This window comes from Lissotriton vulgaris, chromosome 5 (assembly GCF_964263255.1).
Source record: "Lissotriton vulgaris chromosome 5, aLisVul1.2, whole genome shotgun sequence".
NCBI classification, from domain to species: domain Eukaryota; kingdom Metazoa; phylum Chordata; class Amphibia; order Caudata; family Salamandridae; genus Lissotriton; species Lissotriton vulgaris.
The window spans coordinates 1045175055-1045200874 of NC_141693.1; the positions used below are offsets into that span (position 1 = coordinate 1045175055).

The 25820-nt window shown below is 42.2% G+C and overlaps 1 protein-coding gene across 1 annotated transcript in view; it reads right to left on the reverse strand.

The window, feature by feature from the left end:
* Nucleotides 1-25820, reverse strand: part of LZTS2 (leucine zipper tumor suppressor 2) — a 778631-nt gene that overhangs the window by 568299 nt on the left and 184512 nt on the right. The window contains exon 3 of the mRNA XM_086922677.1: nucleotides 20065-20113. The gene's annotated coding sequence lies outside the window, so the exon portion shown is untranslated. The remainder of the gene's footprint in view (nucleotides 1-20064; nucleotides 20114-25820) is intronic.

A 25820-nucleotide genomic window follows, 5' to 3' on the forward strand; every position in this document is an offset into this window, starting at 1 on the left:
TTTTGTCAGACATTCCCTTTCACATTGAACATGTTCTCTTAGGTCATCTGTCTCCTGTCTTTGATAATTATAAAGAATATGGTAATTCGTTCAATCTATTCATTGCTGTCACCTTTCAGATTATTACCTCTAATTGGAAAGACTCATCAAACGTTTCCTTTCTAGCATGGTGGAATTTACTCTGTCATCACCACAGAATGGACAGAGCTTATGCTACTTCCACCCCTCTGCTGATTAAAAGAGACTTATTGTGGTTAGATTTTACACATTTTTTATCTAGGAAATTGTCTTAACTGTTCATTTTGTTATTCATTACGATAAATTATTGTTCTATTTTATCTTCTATTTTCTTCCTTTTTCTCTTCTCCCCTTTCCTTCTTTCCTTTTTCTTCTTTTTTCTCTCTTTCTTTCTATTTTTCTTTCTGTTCCTTCTTTATCAAAAAACTTTTTAAAATGCATCTGTATTAAGTATAGTTTTACTTTATTGGTTTACTTTGTTATTACTTCCTTTTTCATGCTTCTAGTTTTCGCTGTTACCCATTATTACTGAATTTGTACTGATGTTTTACATTGTTGTACTCTTTCAATAAAGCATTTTAAACACAAAAAAAAGAAATCCAACCAAAACTAAGACTTAAATTTAGGGCAACTATTAAACCATAATTGAGATGTCACATTCATCAGGGTTGCCCCTTGTCAGACTTTGAGGTACATACAGTGGGAGGTCGCTTCCTTTGGTGTCAAGTAAGCATGGGCGGAAAATCCGTTCCGCTCTTGGATTTTGCGGATTTTCGGTAAATTCGCAATCCGCGAACTCTCGCAAATTTACCGAAAATCCGCAAATTCGCACGCAGCGGATTTTTTTTCTTGGTGATACAATATTGCGGCGTGCGGCGTTCACTTACCGTCATTCAGCGTTTGCCGAGTTGTTTTTCTCGATATTTTGCGAGAGCTGCGCCATTTTGGATCTTGCTGCGGGATCCCGCTGGAGTTTGGCGATGCATCACGAGAGTTCGCAATTGTGAACATGTAGGTGCGGCGGGCAGCAACAATCTCGCACTCGCGAAATAACAACATTTGCAATTCTGCACAAGAAATCCACTAGCAAGCAGCATAGACCTTCTGAAAATGATGATTTTTATCAGAATAACTCCTCAGGTTGATATTTGCCTTTTTTTTTGGATTTGAGGCCTTTTGACTTTCTTTGTATCACTTTTGGATTAGAAATCAACTTTCACAAGTAAGTTTGTTTGGGGCATTACAGTTGCTGTTCTGCAGAAAAACGAGTTTTGCAAAACTGAAAGCACTCAGCAGGTGCAAAAGTTCACTCATCATTAGTAACCATTCACTGTAGTACTTCCTGAGGGGCCCCTCCAGAGTTCAGTTGCCTATGTTTGTTTGGGGCATTACAGTTGCTGTTCTGCAGAAAAACGAGTTTTGCAAAACTGAAAGCACTCAGCAGGTGCAAAAGTTCAAACTCATCATTAGTAACCATTTCCTGTAGTGCTTCCTGACTGGGGCCCCTCCAGAGTTCAGTTGCTAGTTGCAACAATTCTATGACCCTGCTCTGACCCTCACAGTAGGCTCGTAGAATAGCTACAAGTAGGCCACAAAGGTCCTGGGAAAAAAAATCACTGCAACAGAAAGCAAATTACAGATAAGGAAGCAGGTGCCAGACTGGAATTTTAAAACAGTGACACATTAATAAATCAACCCCAAATTAATTCATGTCAGTTGAAGCAGGGCAGGTGTGCTTGCTTTTCCCCCCATAATCTACAGTGATGAACCAGAGGGTGGCATTGATGTACCAGAGGGTGGCATGGGTGAAGCAGTGTGGCAGTGGTGAAACAGAGGGTGCTGTGAACCTGTGATGATGAACCAGACATAGAAACAACATAGTCGCGACCGTTGCGAGCCGACAAGTAAGTTCGCAATTGCGAACTGGTACAAAACCCTCGCGAACTGGCAGAAACCCTTGCGAACACAAAAAAAAATCTGCAAATTCACGAGAATTCGCGGATTTTGCGGATTGCGAGTTCGCAAATACGCAAATTCGCGAACGACAGATTCGCAAAATTCGCCCATGCTTAGTGTCAAGTCCATGAGTGACATCTGATCATGATCACCACCTGCTTCCTGGATGTTCGCAGGCACAGAATACAAAATTTGATATAAATTAGCAGGCCTAATACACATTTTTTTTGTGGAATTGGGGGCATTATTTACCGTTGCAAAACATGCTCTCATTCCTCCTAGGGTTGCTACACACAGACCAAAGCAGAATATTTTTGAATGGCAGCATCTTCAAGACACTCGAAAGTACAATAGATTCCACATGACCAGCAGAGAGAAAACTCTCAGACACACTTGGCCAATGTGAATGTAGCAGAAGCACGGACAGTTCTCCGGACTCTGAATGGCCTAATCAGGTTTTCTAAGAACTGAACTCGAGTCCGATACCCATCTGGTGATAACTAACAGCACACATATACATAAAATGAATACTTCGAAAACTGAATTGCCAATTTCCTAAAAATTACAAATATATCCACAAATTTTGAACAGAAAGGCACCAATCTGCTAAATATGCTGGTTTCACAATTCATACATATATAATATAAATCTGTCCAACAGTTTGGAAATCAGTGGACAGCCACAATTACCAAGGGGCGTTTGTAGGCATACCCAAATGTGTTTTCCAGAATAACATGTTATCCCCTTTACCAATCTCTGGCAATTTTAGAAAATACAACCAAATGTAAATATACTAAGTATCTCTATCTGATTTGGAACATATTACTCAAACACCTCAAAGGTTGTTCACGAAAGAAAAAGGGTTTTTCCAAGGAAAGCCTGATCCATTCTTAACTTTTTTAAAAACATTTTCTTTTACCTTTGAGTAGGGATTATGAAAACTTACAATAACATACCTGTTTCAAAATCACTGACGGATTCTGCAGAGCCCATCAAGGCTTTTCAAGTCTTATAATATTCATTGGAGAAACACTTACAAAGGGTATCTTTTGATTGCATTTTGTAAATCATTGTTATTGAATTCTTATTCAGACCCTGAATAAGACCCTTCTCGGCAAACTTCATAGGAGAAACAACTAGACCAGTTAAAGTACACACAAATAAACTCAGACCTGATATAAGATTAGAGGATTCTACTTTTCTGGTTGCAATATATTTTTATAGAAAACAGACATTGTATCCCAACTAACAGTGCAATATACTGATCATGTCCCTATACTGATTAAAGGCGGGGCAGGCATAATCAACTACCAAGAAAAGAAACTTAGTGGATCCATGAACTTAAAACGAGCCCCAGAAGAAAGGAAATGAAAGAATACAAGTCACCCGGCTCCTGTCCCTCACTCACCTACACGTGCTTCATTATGTGAGGTCACCAGTCACGTGGCTCTCCGTCTCCCGGCTGTACAAATAAAGTCTTCTAGTGCAATGTCTAGGATACTGTGGCTCCTCTGCCCCAAGTACGGTTGACGTGAACTGATGTAGTGTCACAGCGCTAATGTAGCTCCTCTGTTTCTCTTAAGCACGGATAGAAGGAGTGATGGACTCGTCACTTTGTTTATAGCACACTCTGCAAACTAGTCCACATCGTGACGCTTGAGAGAAGTAAAGTGTTTATGTTATGTGCGAAAAGGTGTTGCATAGAAATCGCTCGGAGCTGTGTATCTTACTGCGATTGTCTCCCTCCATGGCCTCCTCGCAGTGTCGACCAGTGCCAGGTGTTTACAAAGTACCATGCCCTCAACTTTGCAACAGTGCCAGCTTGTCACACTACCAGCCCCACCCACTGCCCACCACAGGTAGCTCCTCAAACTTTACAGCACTGTTAGTTTGTCACACTCCTAGCGCCTTACTCTATGCACCAGTACTAGCTTGTCAAACTCCTAGCGACTCACACTTTCCACCAGTGCCAGCACCTGAAACATCCCAACAGTGCCAGCTTGTCACACTGCTAGCGCCTTACTCCATGCACCAGTACTAGCTTGTGTCACTCCTAGTGCCCACCACCAGTGCCAGCTTGCCCCACTACTAGCCCCTTATACTTCACAGCAGTGTCAGTTTGTCATATTCCTAGCGCCTTACTCCATGTACCAGTGCCAACTTATCACTCCTAGCGCCTCACACTGCCCACCAGTGCCAGCACCTGAAACATTCCGACAGTGCCAGCTAGTCATACACTGAGCGCCTTACTCTAAGCATTAGTACTAGCTTGTCACGCTCCTAGTGCCTCAGACTGCCCACCAGTGCCAGCTTATCAAACTCCTAGTGCCTCAGACTGCCCACCAGTGCCAGCTTATCGAACTCTGAGTGCCTCAGACTGCCCACCAGTGCCAGCTCCTGAAGCTTCCCAACAGTGCCAGCTTGTCACACTCTAGCGCCTCACACTGCCCCCCAGAGCCTGCTCGCCGCACTGCCCAACAGCACACCTTGAACTCCACCTGCTTGAAGGTGCTGCTCAGCGTTAAAGAAGTCAAGTTCACTGCCCTGTCCATCCCATCACGGGGCACAAGGGCTGCCCACACCGGAGCACGCCCTATGACGCCCGATTCACACAGAGTGCAAAGGTCGTATCTCAGCTAGGGTCCTCCAATAGGAGGGATCCACCTTTTGAGATAAATCCAGTTCCTTGGCAACCACAGGTTTGGGGTTGCGGTGTTTTTCAATGCAGGATTTCCCAACCCGCTGACTGGCCTTCCATTGGCAAGGATCACACTCATTCATGACTCTGAAAACCCCAGCCGGGATCAGCACACCTCTTCTTCATTGAGTACGAGTCGGAAACCAGTGAGCCATTCATGCTTCCCATGTAAGGGACCTAGAAGTCAATAGTGTATAAAACAAGGACCCCCTGAGAAAAGAACTCACTGTACTCCTAGGTCAGGGATAAATCATATAGGTAAACAACAACCTAGGCAGACAAATTGTTTGACAAGTAAATGTTACATGGGCAAAGGACCATATTTGAAATGAGGTTAAAAACAAGGTTTATTGGCATATGCATCAAAAGTTCATAAACAAAGACACAGTAAATTAAATAAGACAAAAAATGTAATAAAAATAGTTCAAAGAGCTATGAGTAAATAGACACAAGCAAGAACAACCACTATATAAAAAATACAGTTAAAAAAACAAGAATACATAGGAGATATTTGTGGCACATAAGTAAGTAAATCTCGGCGCGCGTTTCGGCGACCAGCGCCTTCTTCAGGACAAGCCACACAGTCACCTAAGTAGTAATTGACATTATGTATTAAAAACAAATAAATACATAATACATTACATACAAAAGAACAACAAAACATGTGTACTAATATACATATAGCAAATACTATTATATTTTAACCAACAGATATTAAAACACCATAAAAAAGTTCTCATACATGTATTAACATAGTAAGATTGGTCCAAATCCCATCTATAGATAAATGCATTTTGTTAATAAATACAACACATCATGGTACATTTCTGTGCTCATTTATCTAAGCTATAGTAACCATCAATGTGGACTGTATAAAAAGACAATAACTACATTTCCTTTTTCCCTCTTTGAAAATAATATGATTTGGCAACTCGTAACCTTTAAAGATCTCAGTAAGTAAGCAATTCAGATACAGATGAATTATCTATTGCCCTCTGTCTTATTATTAATGTTTAATCATGACCTACCCCCATACATTTTTGCTGATCATCCTCCATGGGAATTATTTTTGATGAATAAGGGTCCCCCTAGTAACTGTATAGTTTTTGTCTTTTTATACAGTCCACATTGCTGGTTACTATAGCTTAGATAAATGAGCACAGAAATTTACCACGATGTGTTGCATTTATTAACACAATGCATTTATCTACAGATGGGCTTTGGACCAATCCTACTATGTTAATACATGTATGAGAACTTTTTTATGGTGTTTTAATATCTGTTGGTTAAAATATAATAGTATTTGCTATATGTATATTAGTACATATGTTTTGCTGTTCTTTTTTATATAATGTACGATGTATTTATTTGTTTTTAATACATAATGTCTATTACTACTTAGGTGACTGTGTGGCTTGTCCTGAAGAAGGCGCTGGTCGCCAAAACGCGCGTCGAGATTTACTTACTTATGTGCCACGTATCTCCAATGTATTCTTGTTTTTTAACTGTATTTTTTTATATAGTGGTTGTTCTTGCTTGTGTCTATTTACTCATAGCTCTTTGAACTATTTTTATTACATTTTTTGTCTTATTTAAACTACTGTGTCCTTGTTTATGAACGTTTGATGCATATGCCAATAAACCTTGTTTTTAACCTCATTTCAAATATGGTCCTTTGCCCATGTAACATTTACGTGTCAAACAATTTGTCTGCTTAGGTTGTTGTTTACCTATAGGGACCTAGAAGTCACAAGGGAGCACCACGAGGTGGTCAACTATATCAAAATGGGCAGGAAAGCATAATCAGTGAGTAGCAATTTAACTTTCCATTAAGGCCATTCGCCGCCTTTGAAACAAATACACTATGGTCATCCTAAGGGACTCTAAAGTAAAATACCGGCCATCATACAAACTGAACAAGGTATTTTTTTAAAATTGCAATTTCAAAAAGACAGCAAAAATAAAGACAGTGTAAAATCAAAGTAGCTAATGTGAATATCGCTAAAAGTATGTCTTCTACGGACATGATACACCAACATGTGCTTAGAATTTCTCACCCAAAATAGACAAAGGGAGTTCACTTTAAATTCATCCAATTAATTGGCATTCTCTAGGCCAGACATATGGCACGCCTTCGGCTAATGGGGTGATTTCACCATCTTTCTTGATCTCTTAGGAAACGAGACAGGGATGCCCGCTCTCTCCTCCATACTTTTTGTGGTGGCGATTGCGCCTTGGCTGCGCTGCTCAGGCAACACCATGTGCTGCCGGGGCTTGGCCTTCAACCCCAGAGTGGTGCTGGTCTCTATGTACGCAGATTACATTGCGCTACTGCGCCGGCCGGCTCCTCGAGGACCAGCAGGCTGGGCAGCCCTCCCACGCTGCTGCCCTAGGACCGGAAGTCGTAAGCTGAGCCCTGCTCGTCGGCAACAGTCATGGACCTCCTTCAAGCCCACCACTTCAAGCACTTTCACACTCCTGAAACAGTGGCAGCCTCAGCCTCACACCACCAACATTACCCTCGCCCACCCACAAATTTGCTGTTACATCTGACAGCACTGACTCCCCAGACAGACTAGCAATGTCATAAAACTGACAGTACTCACAGCCCGCATAGACTAGTGGTTTCGCCCAACTGACAGCCCTCTCCCACAAGTGTAGCGGTGTCACACCACCACATGTACTCACACGGTCACAGAATCGCAATACCGACAGTACTCTCACCCTAGAAACAAGGCTATAGGATGGGCAATTAAATGCAACCGCCTATTTATTGACTGTTAGTATGTATGTGGGTGAATTGAGCAAAGGCAAAAGGTTGATCAACATACGCTTGCGCGCAAGGATGAGTGGCTGCATGCATGGACAGTTGAGCGACTGTTCGGATGGAAGCACTTTGGCACTTTCATTTTTAAGCCAGACAAAATGGTTTTGCCAGTGCTTGTTTTAACATCGGTCCCTCAACACAAAACACTAAAAAGGAATTAGCTCACAACAACCTGCATCACATATCGCACCTAGAAACTATTTGATCCATAGATACACTTCAAAAATGGTGACAAATATTCTCACTGAACTAAATTTGGATTTATAGCTAAATCAGGTCGAAGAACTAAAACATATTTGGGTAGCATCTGGAAAACAGAACTTGTGCAGTACTCAATACAGCCATTAGCAGTGTCCGCTTAATGTCCTTAGTATGCACCATAGTTAACCAAACCAGTGTGAAGAATGCTTTATTAATTAACTGCAAATCATGGAAATGAGCTCAAATACCGTTGCTGGCACAAACAAAAGTCCATGAATACCTCTAAATGTATGCAGTACCGAAGGCACACCCCATGAAAATTTGGACCAGCGGAAGCACATTGAAATAAGCTATAATTCTTACAGTATCTGCAAAACAACCCTTTCACAGTCAATGAATTATGCATGTGAGAAAAAAAGTCAATTACATGGAAAAATATATCACCCACAACGTGTTGTGTATGCAGCACTAAACACTAGACTGCTTACATTTTAAGTTGTGGCTGTTCGACTTACCGTGGTCGCTAATTAAATTAAGCATTAAAAAGATACATATTTCAGACACACATCAATGCCCAAGTAAATGTTTGGTTTTTCAAAATTCTAATAAATAATAAAATAACATTAACTCGCCCATAAAATGTCATCCTAGCACACCAAAAGTCGTAACATAAGAGGATACATTATTTCATTTCAATCCATATTGCTTTTTTAAAACCTTTGTATGAGTTATCAACAAGTACGTTAAATGGTGCGTTTCTGATTTCATACAGACAGATTACACAGTAAAAAGACGATCTGAGCGGGCACAAAAGGCAGTTTCATTATTTATTGGGGTCAAGATGCTACCACAACCCCCCCCCCACCCCTCCCTCACTTTCAAGAATGGATTGAGCCAGCCCGATCTTATATTCGATGACATGCGTGAATTCTAGCCTAAAAAATAAAAAAATAAAAAAGAGGCGAAATCTGTATTTTAAACAGTGGGCCCCGAAACTACAAGTAGTGAAGATGGTATAGGATTCCAAAATGTACCTTCTGCGGCTGCTGCTCATTTCCATGCATTTTTGCAGGCGATGCGACGTGAAGTTGTCCTGTCACTCACTTAAACCCCAAATTAGCTCTGTTTCATAAAGTCTTTCAGGGCACTACGCTGGCCATGTAAACAACACTTAGGAAGGAAGGGAAGAAGGCTCGTGGCCTGCAGGCAGCCTGTCATTACCACAAGAGAAGCAGAAAGCAGGGTGAAGGCATCGATTTGACAACTGCTCTCCTCGGAGGGAGACATTGTGCCCCATCTGTGCGATATCACCCAGGACTTCTCGCCAGTACAGGGCTGACTATGATTTATGAGCAGGACGACGAGGCTCATCCTTATGTATTTTTCAAGGTCAAATATCTCGAGCTTTCCCTTCCACCAAACGTGACAAGAGCTAACCTTGTGGAGCAAAAAGAATAGGGGCTTGCAGAGTAAAGACTAATTGAGAAAGAACACTCAAATTAAACGCAAGAGTTTCTTGGAATATTTTTAAGCAAGGTGACCTACTCCCTATAATCACATTTGCAAGTCAGCCAGAAAAGGCACAAAAATGGCAGCATAGATTAATCAAAACAGTATACGGGTCGTTAAAGCATACCAGAGGTTGAAGGCCGAATCCTACAGGAGGAAACAGAATACCACTGGCAAAAGAAAGGAGATCGCCTTATCAAAGTGATAAATATTACAAATAGGGGTGTGTGAAATTGCATAATTCCACCCCCACCTGGAAATTTTGCTAAAAGTCATGCAAAGATACGCTAAATATGGTTTGCCGGTATATCTAGAGAAAAGTTCTTGCAAAGGAATACCTTGAGTGAAAAAAGTCATGAGAGACATCGGCAGAAAACTGGTTCAGGCAGAAACTGACTTGAGAGGGGGGTTCTCAGCGTGAATCAGTCACCCATGGCGCACAGTTTATAGAAATGCTTGCAATGTAGAATTACAGGAAATATTGCGTTAGAAATGTACAAATTTGGCGCATTTTACATGCGTGATATGTAGGGGTGTACCCATGTCTTGAGTGCCCAATTGCATGGAGACTAGCATCCTAACTTTTTGTTTGGTACTGGCACCATGCTAATGTAAAGTGTGCGCAAAGGTCCTTGACTGTCCCTGGTAACGCGAGGTCCAGACACAGTTCTGTGATTTGGGAGGACGCACAAAATGTGCCCTCGTAGCGGGCAAAGGACTAGTGTGCATGCCTCGGACAAGTTGCATAAATGGGTGTTCACAGTGTACCCAGTTTTGTGAGCAAGGTCCACTGACTACTCTCACGTAAGGTTCAGCTTTATTGTGAACTCTGGCATTCTGTGTGTGTGTCCAATGCAGGTATGAGCAGTGAGTGTGTAGCACATGCATGTTAGTAGAACTCTGTAAGCAGTGAGTCTGAGTCCTAGGGATCCATTCTGAAAGTTCGCTGGTTTAGGACAGCACAAGATGGAGGGTTGATACCGTCGGATCCAACCCATTCCACTTTGTTTCAGTTCCAAATTAATCTTCTTGACCAAGGAAGAGGAATAATCTGAAGCAGTTGAAGGACTGCTGTGTGACCAGGGTTGGTGTCTGCATGACAGCCAGCCTCCCTGAGGTCTGCAACTTTCTGAAGAAGCTGGGGGTCTGGAGAGAGCCTAGAAGTCCGCCTGCTCAGAAAAGGAAGCAGAGAGCCTGGACCTGCAGATGGAGGGCCCTTCAAGGAGAGCTCCACCCCCATGTTCGTGGCATGGGGAACATCAATATATAGCCTAGAGGACATTTAACTGCCGGAGACAAGAGCCGACCGGCATCAGCCCAGAGGCCGCAATTGCCGAAGCTGAGCACCCACTGAGCAGGCACGATGCACCGTTCTCTTGGAGAAGATAGGAGGCTGACATCCAATGTCCTTCTCCATGGATGCTGAAACCTGAGTGTGCAAAGTCGATGACCACACCAGCCAGCACCACTGTTCACAACACTGGGTAATGACTAGGCAATGCGGGGCTAAGCTTGCATGAACTGAGAGACTGTTCCTGACTTCCTTAAGGCTGAATCCTGCAGCTAGAATACTAACTTTTGCTGGTACAGACTTTTTGGGCATGAACAAGATTTAACTAATCTACAATCTATCCAAAGACCAAAAAAGAACTCAAAACAACTGTTTCAGTAATGCAATTCGTGCTGCCGGACACCAGAGGGTGCATTTGACCAAGAACCTGTGGGCAATCAATGATTATCAATTAGTCAGAGGGAGATGGGTTCAGCAGTCTTTGGTGTTTTCTCTTTCATTTACCAATAAAATACCAAGCAAACCCAACCCAGTAACTAGATGTTTTCACCTTAAAATGAGGGTAAAGGCAGAATCTTTGAAACTATCAAGTGGCCTACCCAGAGTTAACCCATCTGTGGAATTCTTTCAACGTCTACTTGAGAAGTGTAGGGTGAAGATCTGAGGAGGTCAGTTACGTGGATTACCACAGACCATACCTGTGTGGGAACTGATTTCCAGTATTATTCATTGCTCCCTTGCACCACAAGCCTCTGTGCTTTCAACTCATTTGAACTGAGTCTGCATAGTTTTTGGTGGACTTACCACACTAGCGTGATGGGGACTAGGCAGTGGGGTAACACAGGCCCCCGCAGCCCGCGCGGTGGAGGGGGGCCCCAAAGCCCCAGGGGGCCTCCCCAGCACAATACTCTGGCTGGAGAGCTCCTGATTGAGTTCAGAGGGGCACCCTCCACGTACCTTGCGTGGCCCCCTCAAGTTTCATTACGCCAGTGAGACTAGGAAACGTAGCCAGAAGGCCATCTACAAATCCAGGTGTACCACCAGTTACATGTGTCTCTAGTGCATGGTTCAAGAGTTCGCTTTTCTAGTGAGAGCCAATGCAAGTCACTTGTCTGTCATTTAGGAAACCGAACCTATGTGACTCACAACAGTAAGCCCCACTTTACTGGTGAACACTCGCTCAAAAAGTACAGTTCTGAACATGGGAGTGTCACCCCATAAGCTCTCACATTGTTCACCAGCTACAGCATCATCAGAGTACTGCGTTCTGACAGAGAAGTGGCATTGACCCAGAACAAACCTATTTTAGGTGCCTTGTTAACTTAATTCCAGGACGTTGTGATGTATTCTGCAATACAAAGCCCAAATGCTTGCGGGTTTTGGATGTTTACCTTCAACATAAAGTGGAACAAATATGTGGCTTTGGACCACGATCTTCTAACTAACTGCTTCAAACTCATCAGGAAGTCATTTCACCATGTTCGACAATGGGGACAACTTCAATTGTTTTGCACATTTGGATGTTGCCAAAGGTACATTAACCATCAAACTATCTTTCTTCCATGGGAGCCTGTGACCTGCAGGTTATACACAGATGGCTGCTACCGACATTCTGTTGTTCAAGCCATCTCATTCAGAGTTCAGTCTGTAATTAAATTAAATTAAATTAAATTAAAAGGGGGGCAACACACTATCGATCCCCCTCACTCGTTAGACCCTTCTTTTTTAGTTGGTTCGCCATGGCAATCGTTGGGGAATCTTGGACTCACATTGCCAGAATTTCACTTACAAAGAAACGCCCTTGGTTCTGCCATCCTTCCTTAAGGGTCAGAGTAATGACACTTCCTTTCCATGCTTTAGGCCGGGATTAGACAGGTTAACAAATTACAGCTAAACTTAATATTTTGACAGCTCACAAAGCTGATCCAAATGTTGGAACCCCACGAAACGGGGCAAGAAGAACCACCCACTGTTCACAGTTCTGTTAAATCAATGCAGTGGCTACCTCATCTGGCCCACGGGCTTTTGTTTGCTTTGACAATTCAAATGCTTTGTGTTCATTAGCGAGCAGGCTGGCTTGTCAGCCAGTAGAGGAAGAGTGTAAACTGGTAGTCACCTGCAGGAAAGTCACTTTAACCAACCAACACCAGCTCATGCCTCACAATCACCAACAAAACCCTCATCATAGCTCTTTTAAGGAAGAAAGCCGATAGATGGTGGAAAAGGCATGCCATAATTGTATCAGTTATTTAGGGCATTTCCTTCCCAGCTGGAAAAGGGAACAGTGCTTTGTTCTGGGGTCACTACCAAACAAGTTGTATGATGCCCAGGCTACTGTGAAATAGGTGGGGATGGAGGTCTAGGGAGATATCCTCTCGCACACCACTCTACATGCTTTAGTTAAAGAGAATACAAGGTTTCCCCTTTACAGAGACTGACTGGCCTTTCGATGACTCTGTATACGCCCAGTTGTCATCAGCCATAGGTTTGATGCGGTATCTCCATCCTGGAGACTTGTAGGTTCAGATGAGGGCTCTGGTGTTTGTGCTTCCTGCAGTGAGTGCGGAAGCCTCTTGCAGGGCAGTTGCTCATGGACGGTGATAGCCCTTCTGGCTGGTGTTGCTCCACTGAGCACAGCCAACAGCGCTTGCACAGAAACATCCCACAGCTGCTTTGGTTGGGCAGCAAACTGATTCTGCTGCCAACTGGGATCTTTGGGGAATGTCCGACAAGTCGGTCTGTGTAATCTTTTAAGCAAAGGACAGGACAAGTGGCTTAGCAAAACAACCCATGTCTGGAGCTAGCTTTCCACACACGCCTAATGCACCTTTAGTGGCGTGGGATACACAACATACTCCCATTATTCAAATACACGCTCCAACTAACTCCTCTGCTACTGAGAAAACCCTGCTTACTTTGAGACAGTATACATATATTTTAGATAATGCTTCTAGAGAGAAAACAAGAGAAGAATGGCGCCCTTTCATCGCCTCACTGGCAGTGGTTAGTCACCCTACAGAAAGGCTGTGCAGAGGCGAGTGGGCCAGTCTCGGCTTCTGGCTGCCTCCTCTCTCCACAGCCATTCAAGGGACTCCTGCGGTCTAGTGTCGTCGCTCCCACCCTCCTCCCCGCCACCAGGACTCCTCTTCGCCGGAGCTGATCATGAGGCAAAGAGACAGGCCGGCTCGATGGCCGCCGAGCAGCCCAGCGGCAGCGCGGGCTTCTAAAAATACCCAAGAACCCTCTGCTGTGAGCGCACAGACTTCGGGCGGGAAGCGCGCGCGAGCCTTCGAACAACTGGCACACCCATGATCCGAACAGGCGGCTTTTGGGCAGAGACCACGACATGTCAACAACTATTAAATCTCCAAAGCACATAGGATGTTTGTTTCACGAGGGCTGGCTCAGAGTTTCGTTTACATTCCAGCCTGGCTGCTGTGACACTGACTGGAAAGGTTTCTGCGCTCAGTCTGCGCGCCAGACAAATGCCTCAATTCGGGACTGAAAGTTTCCATTTGGATCAGGAGAAAAGCTTTCGTGTTGAGACTTTTCTCACTTCAAAAGCCTCATTACAGACCAAATTGATTTGTTCTGCGTGGAGGTAACTCTCAGGAAATGCAAGGACCAGGAAAACAGAATCAATAAGGCAAACAAGCTTCTCATACGCCACAACTGACCGGATTAGTCAGGCTGCGGCCTCTCACACCTTTGGAAGGAGCATACTTTGGCTCCCTTTCAAATCCCACATCCGAGGGCCCAAACAGTACTGTTATCATGTTATGGCAGTGCCTTACTACATCAAATTGAGCTTGACCCATTAGATTTTCATCTTCCAGTACTCAGCCCTGGCAGCCTTTATATTATTTCCACCATATGAGAGAGAAAGGACAAGGATGGGTAAAGCCAAAACGTCTTACCTTTGTGGTCTATTTATTGGTGCTGCCAGTGGTTTTGCTGATGGGCTGCAGCATTGATGAAGCAAACAAAATATTTTTGCTGATGCTCTGCAGCATTGGCAAAAAGGAGAAAAAAAGATGTGATGAAATATTGAAGCATCATGTCTCGGCGTCATTCTGTAGGCATTGCCATGTGTGATGATGCATGTGTACACCTATGAATTAAGTGGTGCCGATTTAATTTATTTACTAATCCAAAATGGCAGACGCTGCTTGGAGCAGTAAAGATTACTATTTTTTTTGTTAAAGAGTAGAGGCCAGGCAGCAAAGGGGAACTGCAGGGCCTTCCAAAAATAACCCCAAAATAATGTTAAGGACCTCAAAGGATGGGGGAACAATGAAGGAAAAGGTGATTGCGTACGGGGAGCATCAAGCAAACTTTAGGCAGTGGTGGGCGATTAGAAATGAAAAGACAAAAACTGGAGTAGGAGAGAAGGAAGCAACATAAAGAATGTGTGGTGGGGCTTGCATCCAATGGGAAAGCAGCACACAAGAGAGAAAGGAAGTGGAGGGGGAACAGTGCAAGGGCATTTATTTGAGGGAGGAGAAGCACACACGGGATGGAGCTAGAAAAAATACACTCATGAGGAGCTGGAAGGCAAAGACAAATGTAATTACTTAAAAGAGAGCAGTGAAGAATTCAAATTAACCAATCAAAAGGATGGTAAAGAGGATGTGCTCCTGAGATGGATGAACACAAGAAGAGGAAGGAAAGCTATTGACTAAGAAGCAAGGAAATAGGAGTGGCAGTAAAGCCAATCAATGGAAGGAATGGGTGAACTAGGGCCATATGTATCAACAAACCATTTTGCGATTCCTAAATAGCGATTTTTAAGGAATCGCTATTTAGGAATCGCAAAATGGTATGTATGAAGAAAATCGTTTTTATTAGCGATTCCTTAAGCTTCCTTAATTGCGAATTCGCATTTTGCGAATTAGCAATTAAGGAAAAATTTCCAATGCATTCCTATGGGCCAGGAGGCCCATAGGAATGATTTCCAAATAATTCTCAAATTGGGAAATCGCAATTTGCTAATCGCAATTTGAGAATTATCTCAAGGGTGCAGGGGTGTCTCAAGGACACCCTGCTGCACCCCTGTAAATTACATGTGTGTGCATATGGCGCACATACATGCCCAATGGGCATGTATGTGCGTCATATGCCACCCTCACAAATGCACAATTGTGCATATTTACAAGAAATCGCAAATTACCACCAACTACAAGTTGGTGGTCATTTGCGATTCCTTAACCAAAATTCGCTAGCCAAAAATGCTACATACATAGCATTTAAGGAATCGCAAAATTGCGATTCCCTAAATGCTATAGCAAAATAAGGAATCGCACAAGTTTGCAATTCCTTATTTTGGGAATGTTTCATACATCCCAAAACATGCAAAAAGGCCGTTTGCGATTCGCAAAGGCTGAAATTCTGCGAATTTCGGCCTTTGTGAATCACAAAAGGCTTGATACATATGGCCCTAGGATTTTAGTATAGTCCACAAAAAGTCTTTTGAGCAATGATGGCCTTAAAGCCCCACCCCCACCTTCTTGGCTACAAGTTCTCCAATTACTTTTTAGGTCACCCCTACCAAAAAACATAAGCTGTCTGATTGCAAAAGACCTTTCCAAGGAATTTAAAACAGATTTGGGGCTGGAAAGATTTGTCCATGTTAGATGTACAGATAATTAACATATTGCAATCATGTTTCTGTATCATGAGATGTGCAAATACCCAGCATCCAGTCAGGGTTGTCTTGTATGAAATTAGGGTAGTTTTAACCCTTTCGATGCTCATGACGAGCTCAGCTCGTCATGATGCACAGTTGAGCTGTGCTGATGACGAGCTGAGCTCGTCATGACACCAGCAAAATGGCAATTTTCAGCACAGGAGGGGGAAAACGCCTAGCAGCCAAGGTGTTAAGAACCGTATGAAGGAGAGTGGTGACTCAATTTTTTATGCCACTTGCACCAAAGATATATATAGAACTACCCTCCCTAATTCCCCAGTTTATCTTATTTTGATTCTTTCAGATTTTATTTGCATTTATCAAACATCCATCTTCATTGTCTTTCAGTGTGTCAACATTTTCTGCCTTCCGACTCGCTGGCCTGTAGAGTCCTATGATAATATAAGCAGATTCATATCAATAGAATATGCAATAGCATTCGTGACCAGATTTTGGTACTGAGGATCATGAAATAAATCCAATCTGGAGGATCCTCAGAGTCTACAACATTTAAATCCGATAAGGTTACTGGAAGAAATAAAATGGCTAATATAATAGGGCAGAAGGGTAACATTGTGCATCTGTAGACGGAGGTATATTCAACACAAAGATTAGCGGAGCCAACTGGATATGCACTTACTGGGACCAGAGGGTGGTAATCCCAATTACTTATGAAATGGCAAATTGATTTAGATATGAAAACATATGATTGATAATCTTTACACATTTGTATACAGGGGCATAGCTTGGAGTGTGTTTGGGGTGTTACACCCCTCTAAAAAAATGTATTCTGTAGTAAATAGTTGGGTACAGGTGGTTTCAGTTGGGTATGGTGAGGTGTCTCTCTCTCGCTCTCTCGCTCTCTCTCTCTCTCTCTCTCCTTAAAACTTGGTTAGTTTGAAAACTATTGTGCTTTTTTTTTTTAATGAAGCTTCTGCCTTTTAATCCACATTTCCTAAATAGTTCCCTTTAGACAGCACATCTTTACAAGCTTTTTCAATCTACCTACTGGTTTAACATTCTTTGAAAACTGTTTTTTTTATCTATATAAGAAAGGCAATTTAAAGCTGTCCATAGATTAACACATTTTAAGAAATCAATTTCACTTTGAAAGGCTCGTTTGCTGGATCTCATCGCTGGGTGGAGATATTCAATGTTTAAGAATAGTAATGTAGATTCCACGTTGGAGAACAAACGTTGTGGAACACTGGCTCCTGTTGCTTGAAATAATGCCAGCATTTCAATTCCAAAACAAAAATCCACACTGTATGAGCTATTATATAATATTTCCAAAGCTATGCAAACAATTCAAGAAAACAAGATATGCAGATGAAACTCCTCTTTTGTATATCCTCAAGAGGGCTGCTTACCTTTGGAAACATTTTCTCTTCAAGATCTTTCACAACAGAGATAGCGTTGGCCAAGAGGAGACCAAGGCAATCAAGCAAATGTTTGGGCCTTTTCCATCAACCTCTGCCACCTCAGCTTGCCAGGCCACATGTCACATTACGTCTCGCTTAATAGAAAACTATTGTGCTTTAATTATCCCTGAAAATTCGCACTCCTCTCTCTTTCTGCTGCCTCTTGAGTCCCACTCATGTTTCACTTCTCAGGGTGTACTTTAACAAGATATGCTAGCGTGATTGTTGGGAAAGCTGATGTTTACACCCCACCCAGTCTCACTGACCAAGTTACGCCAGTTTGTATGCAGAGTGTGGGTGAAAGAAGCAGATTTAAGTAAAATCTTAAAGTTAAATGACATTTGGCCCTCTGGGATGCCTGTTGCATCCATCTCTTCCAATTCAATGGATTAATGATTCTCTTCAGATTCACAGGCTCAACATGCAATTTATTTTTCAATGTTTAAGTGGTTTGGAATTGAAAGTATGGAGTCATATCTATGGTCCAGAAAGAAAAGCAGATATTGGTTGTGAATGCAAACATATTTCCCAGCCCTTCTGATATCTGACTGTGTATCAGAAGGGTGTGAAACAACTCGGCCGTAGAGTCAAGCTATAATGGACTCACTTTTCTCTTGGAAAACAGATTTACAGATTGGAAAGGAGTTAATAAGGTAGACACAACTAATCAATACTATACCAAGCAAGTGTGTTTTGAAATCAATGCATTCACTCCCTCCCTCCTCCAAAAGAGGCAGAAGATAGTCTTGGCAACAGAGGGTATTCCAAGAGGTGTTTCTGGATTGATATCTAGGGGTCACTTGAGGTTCTGATGAAACAACTACCTAAGGAATTCTCTTCCTCACAGCACTGAACGCAGATTATAGTAAACCATTAGATACTTGGAACACCTATTTATGTGGGCCAGATGTTGAAATACAAGTCTCCTTTTAGTATATTATCTTTGAAATGACTCCTCACTGTCCATGTCACTCCGACTTTCTTCCAGACTGAATGGTCACAATACTCAAGTTCCCAAAGAAAATTCTAAGGGATAAGATTCCTTTCAAAAACGTTAGCACGGCAGTGACAGAAGGGCCTGCATTTGTACATAATTATATTTCTGGTACTTTGACCAAATAGCCCTAAAAAATATGCTGAACGTAATATCTCAAACAATGTCCTCTGTTGACAATTGCTTCTTCTGACGATTACAATTTGCATAACTGCAATAAAAGGTTTTTATGGGGTCAATTTGCTTTCAAATACAACTACAGTTTCAGGTGCGGATAGGAGGTTACACTTCTGAAGATTAAGAGATTGTGTGAGTGAAGTAGGTTGAAGATCTTTATTTCTGATGGCCTTGTAGTGTCCCAATGTTGCTAATTTTTTGTAGGTTCTAACAATGGATGCTTTTTAAGGCCATTACCTTAAAATGGCATAGCTTGGTAGAATCTTCATCATTAAATGAGTAAATAAATACATTGTCTCAAACACAATATGAATGTATTTTGATCGCCTTCATAGTTTTAGTACTAATATGGATGAGTACTAGAACGTGTCAGTGCTAAACACTAAATTACCTGCCAACAACACAGGTAGGAACACCACATATTTATGAGCCTGTAGACAACGTCACATTTACTGTCTGGTCAGCTGTTTATGAGGTTTAACACTTGCTAACGCTTAATGTTAGCTGAGAAAACCTACTTCTGAATAAATCTAAACAATAACATAAGAAATGCAAAGTGAAACTGATCTGGTCATTTTGTAAACCATAATCCATTCATAGTTAGACAAGATCAACATAGTAACTCAATGGTGTTTTTTCAATAATGCCTCACTACCCAGGCAAAGCTTTGCGGAATTCATTAAATACGATAAAGTCAATTATATACATTATAATGCAGATTCCACTGATAATTAGATATCATTTATTTTTTTATTTTTTTTTTTGAAGACGTTTACTATTGTTCAAAAAGTGCAGTACATATAGCAGAGCCTACAACCCTGCGGGCCGGCTGCAAAACATCTGTGCATTGTTGAGGCAGATGTTTACAGGGGAGGGTATTATGCTTATTTCTGTACATTGTCTGGCGTGTCGTGCCACGCGAAAATTATACATAACATGTGCTTTTATCACTCGGCCATCACTGTAAATGACGTCTCATTTTACATTTTATTTATAATTTAACCAGTAACTTTTCAACAAGAAACAGAACCGTTCACATCGGCATGTCCCAGTGTGTCTACGGTGTCAGCGCAACTCCATGCACCTACAGTGCGTGCGGCATTAATGTCTCTTCAACTTGTTTATGCATGTGCTAGGAGCGCATCTGATAATTAGATATCATAATGTCTTTTCGGTGTACATAAGCATTTTTCAATCCACACAACTACCAAAAGGTGCCAAATTAAAAGAACTTTGACATATAAATGTAGGTTTTTGAAGGCTTATTAAAATGATTTTGAACTTACTACATCGTGGCAAGTACAGCCAACACCGTCAGCTCGCACATACAAAAACCTGAAAAAATGGAAAAAAAACAATAAACATGCTTAAATTCAAGTAATTTTTCAAAACTTTATTATAGCACAAACCCTAGTTTTCTTAAGGTAATTTCTCTGGTACAAAAGCATAAAAACCATGGATACATGAGCCATTACCTCTCCGAGGGAGGGAAACACAATATTATAAATATGAATATAATATAAAGAAAATTCAAGCACTCAAGTTGATAAATTGGGGTCCAACAAATTTATGTATATGAACATTTGTAATGACCAGGGTAAGATATGTAGAGGGTTGTCTGCAAATGATTGAACACAACACTGCTGTAAATTTAGGAATCAAATGGAAGGTGGAGCCAGAATAGAACGGCAGTTATGCCATTTCTACACTAGAGTAAGAATAGATTCAGACTGATCATTCCCAAGACTTGGTTCATTTCCCCGAAAAAGTTTAGCTGCCGGCCGCATCTTTTTGGAATGTTGTAATCACCCACCCAAATGTCGGTGTGTATACCATTACCTGATTATAAGAGACGAAAAAGGAGAACGGGAATTTGGCTGTGTGCAAGCAGCAAGAAAATCCACGAAAGAGAGCACCAACAGGTCCTCCATTACCACCATAGCGCACAAGAACTACAGTCAGATACGCACTTGTCATGCCGCACCACTCCGTCCGAACTTCCCGTCCGCCACAGATAAACATTCCAAGTGCGGGCACAGGAGAATCGAGCAAGCAATGCAGCAGTTGCCAAGGCGGCAACCACTGCCTCAAGAGACTCACCAGACAGCGACTAGGCCACTAGTGTTGTCTGCTGTGCAAACTCTCCTTCCCTGGAGGAGATTCAACCTGTGCCTCACCCAGTGCTCCAGATATGGCATGCACCTGCTCACAGGAGGCAGTGAGGCACTGAGAGCATCAGGAAGACTTTCCCTGAATTCTGCTCCAGTCCTCTGCTCCAGTTCTTAGCACCAGTTCTTTTCCTCCAGTTATTCTGCTCCTATTCTCCTTCAAGTCATCCAGCTGTGTTGTCATATAGATAGCTTTTTCCTCTCTGTGGATCATTTTTTGTGGGCATTCTCTGCCAGACCCTATCTGTCATCCACAGCATTTGGATTACAGGAAGGGGTCGCCCACACCTCCTTCAGTCCCGAACTAGGAAGTTGGGCCGAAAGGAGCCTTCATAATCCGCAGCTTGACAGCACTAGATCGTAAGACAACATGCAGATGTTTTACATCATTGACAAGGCTGACAAAGCCACAGTTGCAGGGGCATTGCCGGTATATAAGGATGTTAATCTGAGCAGAGTTGTATATTTGTTCTTCATGTAACATGGCTGACAGTGGTTATTAGCCCTTCCTTTGTGTTCTCACCTTCTCAGCTATCCAGAATTCTTGTGAGTGTTCTAACTTGTACTAGAGTGTTCCACTCTAGTACAAGTTAGCTCAGCTGTGTCTACAATAAACCTACATGTAACTAACTAGAAGTGTCCTGAGATTTACTTAGAACAAGCTGTTTGGCATTTCTTAAGCTAGAAAGCGAGTTTATCTATTTAAATTGCATACAAATAGCTTTGGCTGGTTTGAAGAAACAAGATGTTAACTCAGGGCACTGCAGCATCCCACAATCTTAATTTAGCATCTGAGGGTCATGGATTTCTGTGAGGAAACTTATTAAGTGAAGAATTTTATTAGCAGCTAAACAAGATTCAAGTTAAAACATCAATCAAAGTTCCCCCAGGAATTTATTAAAAAGAAGAAAAATGTATTGATAAAAACAAGGCCAACATTCCAAATGCATTCAGAGAATCAGTCGCCATGATTTTATAAAGAAAGTGTCAAAAACACCCATAGAAACGACGAGGACATCTGTATGGACAAGCTTTACAGTTGGAAATTCCTCATTTAATGTAATTGTATACAATGCTTCTATACTGTATTGTTTGTTGTTATTATTTACTTTTTTCTTAAATTTTTTTTTTTTTAAAACACCATAGAAAACAAACTGGATCAAATATCTATTGTAACTGAAGGGTAAAAGGTAAGTTAGGTAAGCCTAAATGTCAAACAGGCCATTTGGGGTTGACAAATGCACATCATGTTTTAGGGTGAAGTGTCCCACCGTCCACAGTTAAAATATGCCAGGTGGTCTGTCAAAACATGGGGGAACTTATGTAAAAAAAATCACTTTCCTACACCTGTCCTTGTATTTTGTGTTGAAAAATCCTACACATTGTATAGTGTAAAGCACAGCTTTCCAAACTTTTCATGTTGGTGACACACCTTTTAGACAATGTTCATCTCGCGACAAGGTAATGCGCACGAGCGCAGCAACCGTGCCGGAACCACCTAAGGCGGGATCGGGGGGTCCCTTTGCCAAAAGACGTAAGGTACCAACCTCGCTTCTTGTAACCAATGTTTCTAATATCTGACCTTTAACCTAAAAGGAAGGAATGAGTGGAAACTGCAGATGATAAACAGGGGTAGCAAGAACAGCCAGGGGTCAAGGAGGGCAAGCAAACCAGCCCTTCAGGGACGCCTGTCTTTTGATACCCATACCACAAACTACAAGTCCCAGGATGCAAGTGCTTTTCCATAAATTAGGCATGGATGCAGGTGCCACACATGACGTAGAACAACTTGGAGAGCAGTGCTCTGCTAAATTAAAATAGTGTGACCGAACATTACGGTGTGTGTATAGTGGTGCAGTGCAAAGCAATGTTGCTGGAACTGGCCTTGCCGCTGCAGCTGAACATCAGTGCATGCTGCTCGGGGCAAACAGAAATATTCTCTTTAGTGATATTACGTTGTCAGGTTTTATCGTTTTACTTCATTTTAGATATGTAACCTACATTGAATACGTCTAAAGGCAACTAATATTATGGAGATTTACCTATTCTATCCGGTGCAAGACATATTCTGTATCATAAATTGTTTTCTCTGAAATACTCACATGTAAAGTGTTTTTCGAATTAGTTAAACACAGTATGGGTCCTTACTTGTGCCATGGTTGTTATGGGAGGCTTATTTCTGCATCATAAACATGTCCTCGGTTTTACAGAGCTCTAAACATCTTTGTTTGCACACCGCAGAAACACGAATCTGTCAAACCTTTCTTAAATTAGCAAATCCATTACCCTGTATTTTATTAGACAAAAAAAGTGCCGGGAAATCTTACATTGCGGGGTCTGTGCCAAATGTTACACTTTGGGGACAGATTCATAAGCAGAGCAGACACATTAGTTTGCATTTTTTAAGGGTAAACATGAGCTGCGCTGTTGATAACGCTTATAAACTCCTTTTTTGAAGTCATTTATCAAGGTGCTTTAGGTTCAGCTACTGCTGAAACAGTTAATATGCTTTTAGTCCCAAAACCGAGCACAAGGCATCAGCATTCAAGTTATTGTTTGAGAGTCAGTGTGTAACATCTACCCCCTCACCCCCCCCCCCCCCCCCGTTCCTCCTTGTCCCACTCATGTCAAAACTTACCGAACGCCAGGAATGGGGAGTGGAGGGGGCTCTCTAAACTGGAGTGTGCATTCGACGTGCGTGGCAAAGAGAACAAAGCCTCGCGCACAAGCCTAATGGTCTCCCTCACCGGCACCTTCATCAGAGATGCGCAGTTCCGTCCTGCTAAAAATGAATAAGCGCATCTCCTCCTCGTTCTGCGATACACCAACTCGTGGCAGGCGACACAGTGCCGTGTCGCGCCACACAGTTTGGAAAGCTGTGGTGTAAAGAATATCTTTAGAAATGTATCCCTTCTACTACAAATGTAAGTGGGTGTGTTTTTTTGGCATTCTTTCACTCATTGTATTCGGAGATTGTTTGCTAATAGACATCAAACATACAAAAGGTGATGGAAGGAATGCTTGCAATTTGTCTAGCCACTGGCAATCGCTCAGAGTAGCATTCCAACCCAATGTTCTTTTGCTCACCATGCCACCTCAGATTAGGCCCAGCCATATGTAAATCAGTCAACCATGCCCAGCTCAAACTGCCAAGAGAAGTTCCTCTCTGAACCAAAACTCAACCAACCCAAGACAGGTTTCACAGTGACTGGGGCTTATCTGTCGGGTGCAGCTTAGTTCCAATGGCACAGTGAGCAAGGGACCCACGTCTGGGCATGCCCTTGACCACTAAGGGAGGTACATCAAACACACGAAAGGTGATGCAATTTGTTTAACCACTGGCAATCTCTAGGAGAAGCATTCCAACCAATCGTAGTAATGCTCATCCTCATCCCCTTTTTATTAAACCAAGAAACAAAAACACATCAGCAACATCACATTAGAGCTTCCTTTATTTCCACTTAGGCTATTTGATATCAGGGTTCTTTGGCGTTTTTGACAACTCTTGCCTGCTGACGGACAAGGGGAAGGACTTGATAGTTTTTCTCTATTTTTCCATTAGATAGTCCGCATTTCACCCGTTCCGTGCTCGTGATGGAACCGCTCCGTCACGAGCCTCGGGTGGGCTGTGCTGGTGACGGAGCGGTTCCATCACGGCCCGCTTGCCGTGCCTGCGCGACGCTGATTTCGCGCCTGCGTGGTGCGTTCTATTAAGCAGGCGGGGCCGTAACGGAACCGTTCCGTCACAAGTACAGCCCACCCGAGGCTCGTGACGGAGCGGTTCCGTCACGAGTACGGGAGCGCCGCGCGGCCCCCCTCCCCCTAGCACTGTGGCAGAATAGCCGCCGCAGCTAAGGGGTTAATACCCGTTTAGTTTGTTTAATATGTGGAACCTTCCAACACTGTCAATGTGTTTGAATGTAATTGCCACATTGTTCAGATTTGGTTTTTGATGCAAAAAACTCATATGGCAAAAGGCTGTGATTTTAGGAAAATTATTTTGTGTTTCAATAGGAAATATTTCCCTCTGCTGCCTACAAACTTAATAGTAGGGGAACTACAATGTTATTAAACGAGAAGGTTATTTTGATGGTAATTGCTGAAGTGTCTAGTAATGGAAGAGCATACAAATGAACACATTTTGAACTTGACATTTCTGTGGCTTTTATGTGGGAAGATCTCTCATACAACCACCTCATCCTCATCATACAAATGGGATACTGCATAGTCAAGTGTTTTGGAATCTATCTGCCCATTTATTGATCACAATAATACAGCCAGTGAAATTTTATGCATGAAGGGGCAAAAGAAAGGAAAGATGAAAGAAGGAAAGAAGGAGGCAGAGAGGAAAACAATTTATTTTGAAGAATCTGCCCATCCATTTAGGTGCAAAACGGCTCATTTTAAATAAGATAGAGCGCAAACAGCACTCTAAAGAATAGAGGTGCATTATACTCATGGTTTACACGCACCCGCATTTATGTTCAGTATAACAATATAATATGTTTATTAATGGCATTTATTTTACACGTTAAACAAGAAATGTAATGTGTATTTTACCTAGAATTTTCATATATTAGAAGACACTATTATTTTTGTATACACAGGTGCAGAAAGACATTATATTCATATTAATGTAATTGTGTGTGTCAAAGTTGCCTGCAGTCTAGGCCCAAAGTTAGAAATTGTTTATAGTTTTGCTTCCTCAGCTACTGAAGTAATAATTAAATGTATCTTTGTGTGTGCTAGAACAGAATGCTTTCATCTCACTGTAGGAACAAAGAATTTAACATTCTTATTTTTAGTTTGAGGAGATAACTAGGATTCCTTTGAACAGTCTGAGAAGCGAGGAAAACGGGAAAAGTGCATTCTAT